The sequence below is a fragment of the Micromys minutus genome (genome assembly GCF_963924665.1).
Source record: "Micromys minutus genome assembly, chromosome: 10".
Classification (NCBI taxonomy): Eukaryota; Metazoa; Chordata; class Mammalia; order Rodentia; family Muridae; genus Micromys; species Micromys minutus.
In genome coordinates, this window is record NC_137979.1 from 55,958,626 (window position 1) to 55,960,956 (window position 2,331).

Sequence of the window (2,331 nt, forward strand, 5' to 3'; positions counted from 1 at the left end):
GACTTTGGCCAAGTAAATAGTTTATAAACACTATCTCCTATTCCCTAGGTCGTCTCTTCATTTTTAACCAATATTTTCTTTGCTATTAGAAACCCCTTTAAGGAATTGATGTGTCTTACTGAAAAACAAAATTGTTTTCCAGATTTAGAAAAAAAAAGGATGGGGGATGTGTTACTATTCTAACCATCAACTAAAGAAGTAGAATGCCAAAGAGATAAAATGTGTGTGTGTAGTAGTAGTAGTAGTAGTAGTAGTAGTAGAAACTAAGATGCAGTGGAAAGTGTTCTAAAAGTATCAATAAAGATACAGAAAGAATCAGGTTGGGGGCTCCAGCAATTCAAAAGAGAGAAGCGGGCGAAGAAGGAAGGGATATAAACAATAGGGCTAAAACAAGGCCGCAGCGACGACAGGAGGATCTGGTCGCGGTGTAAGCAAGGGAGAGGCTGGCCCGGCGTCCACCTCTACGTGAGAGTGGCTGTGCAGCTGTGTCCGTTTATGGATGAAGAGACAGATGCAAAGGAACCACCTGTGTGCGAGGCAACAACGGCTGCCTGCTTGAAGTGGCTAACTGGAAGAAATACCAAGAGACTAAACTATCAGCTTGATGCCTTCTGTGGAGACAAGAGCACTCCGCAGGACGTCTACATCGGTTCAGTACAGCCCGTCCTAGGCTGGAAGGGCAGGCAGAATGCCAGCGTACTTGCCTATGAGCCTACTGGGCAGCCCAGAACAGCCTGAAGTGATTCCTCTGGCTCTCATGGACCTCCTGCAGCTAACAAGGAAGAGAGTGCTGAGGGCCGGCTATTGGACATTTCTGTTGCTATGTCCTATTTAGAGATCTACCAGGAAAGGGTATTAGACCTCTTGGATCCTGCATCAGGAGAGCTAGTGATCCGAGAAGACTGATTCCAGGCCTCGCACAGAAGCCCATCACTAGCTTCTCTGACTTCGAGTAGCACTTCCAGACAGCAGAAATCGAGTTGTAGGAAATACCAGGCGTAACCAGCTCTCTTGCCAGAGTCATATTGTGCTCTTGGTCAAGGTAGATTGGCATGAACATTTGACTCCATTTCGCCAATGGGAAGGAAAACTCTACCTTATTGACTTGGCTGGTTCAGAGGAGCAACCGTCACACAGGCAACCAGGGCATTTGGCTCGAAGAGAATAGAGCCATCAATGCCTCTCTCTTTGTATTGGGCCTTCCTTGTATACCCTACTGGGTCGGCAAGGTGATTAACTGGCCTTCCACCAATGAGAGTCTACAGCCTCATGCCTTGGCACCTGTTAAGCTGTCTCAGAAAGAACTGCTAGGTCCATCAGAGGCAAAGAAAGCCAAAGGCCCTGAAGAAGAATCAACTAGGAGCCCTAGGTCTACAGCAGCTCCAGCAGTGCCTCCCAGAAACTAAGCCTCTTACGGAAGCTGAGCAATATGGATCCAGCCTTGTTGGAGACCTTCCTGAGTATGGAACATTTGCTGGGTTCCCAGGGGAGCCAAGGGACATCTCTACTGAATACCACAAAGCAAGAGCGAATGGTACTCATTAAGACAGTGGAGGAAAAGAACTTGGAGACTGAGAGGCTTAGGATGAAACAAAAAGAACCAGAAGCCAAGGTGCTGGCCCAGGAGGCAATGGATCCATGGGAAAAAGAGAACACTCCCACAAATCCTCCATCCCCCTTCCTCTTGAAATGGCACAGTGGCAAAGCTCCAGAAAAAGGGCTGCAATGAATTCAGAAGCAGGCAGAGTCCTCAAACAAGATCCATCTCCTGAAGAAAGGCCACAGAAGGAAGCTGGAGCCATCACATGAGTCAGATTAGCCCAGAGTTAATGGCTCGTGGGCGCCAAAAATGACAGGATCTGTTGAATCAGGGCTCAGCTCCGGATCTGTGAAACCTTCAGCGCATATGCCAGAAGAAGGCCCAACTCATCATGGCTGGAGGGAGCTCCACGGCCCCTTTAGTGAGATGGAGGACTTAGAACAGATGGAAAGCATCTCTGGGAAGCAGGTAGAGTCTTTCCTGAAGGCGAATCTCTTGAGCTTGGCTGCCAGTCAGCACAGTGGTCCCTCTTGACTACCAGCTCTTGATACTACCTTTTTCTTTTAAAAATCCTTGTATAGTGACGTGTTGTGTAAACACAGGTTTTTATTCCATGAAAAAAAATCAGGTTACCAGGCACTTAACAAATGAACAGTCTTAAATATAGAAAAGTATAACTTGGCTTATTATACCTCCTTTGCCTAACTTCACTCCATGATAAGAGGTATCTCCCATCTGGTTGATCCTTGTGTCAGGATTTGAACAGAACAGTGGTATTAGTTCATATGTTT

General features: G+C 46.8%; 1 pseudogene across 1 annotated transcript; it reads left to right on the forward strand.

Annotated features, from left to right (window-relative positions):
- The first annotated feature begins 424 nt into the window (after nt 1-424).
- Nucleotides 425-2,074, forward strand: LOC308426584 (kinesin-like protein KIF22; annotated as a pseudogene). The gene has a single exon. The product of its transcript is annotated as a kinesin-like protein KIF22 (transcript).
- The last annotated feature ends 257 nt before the right edge of the window (nt 2,075-2,331 follow it).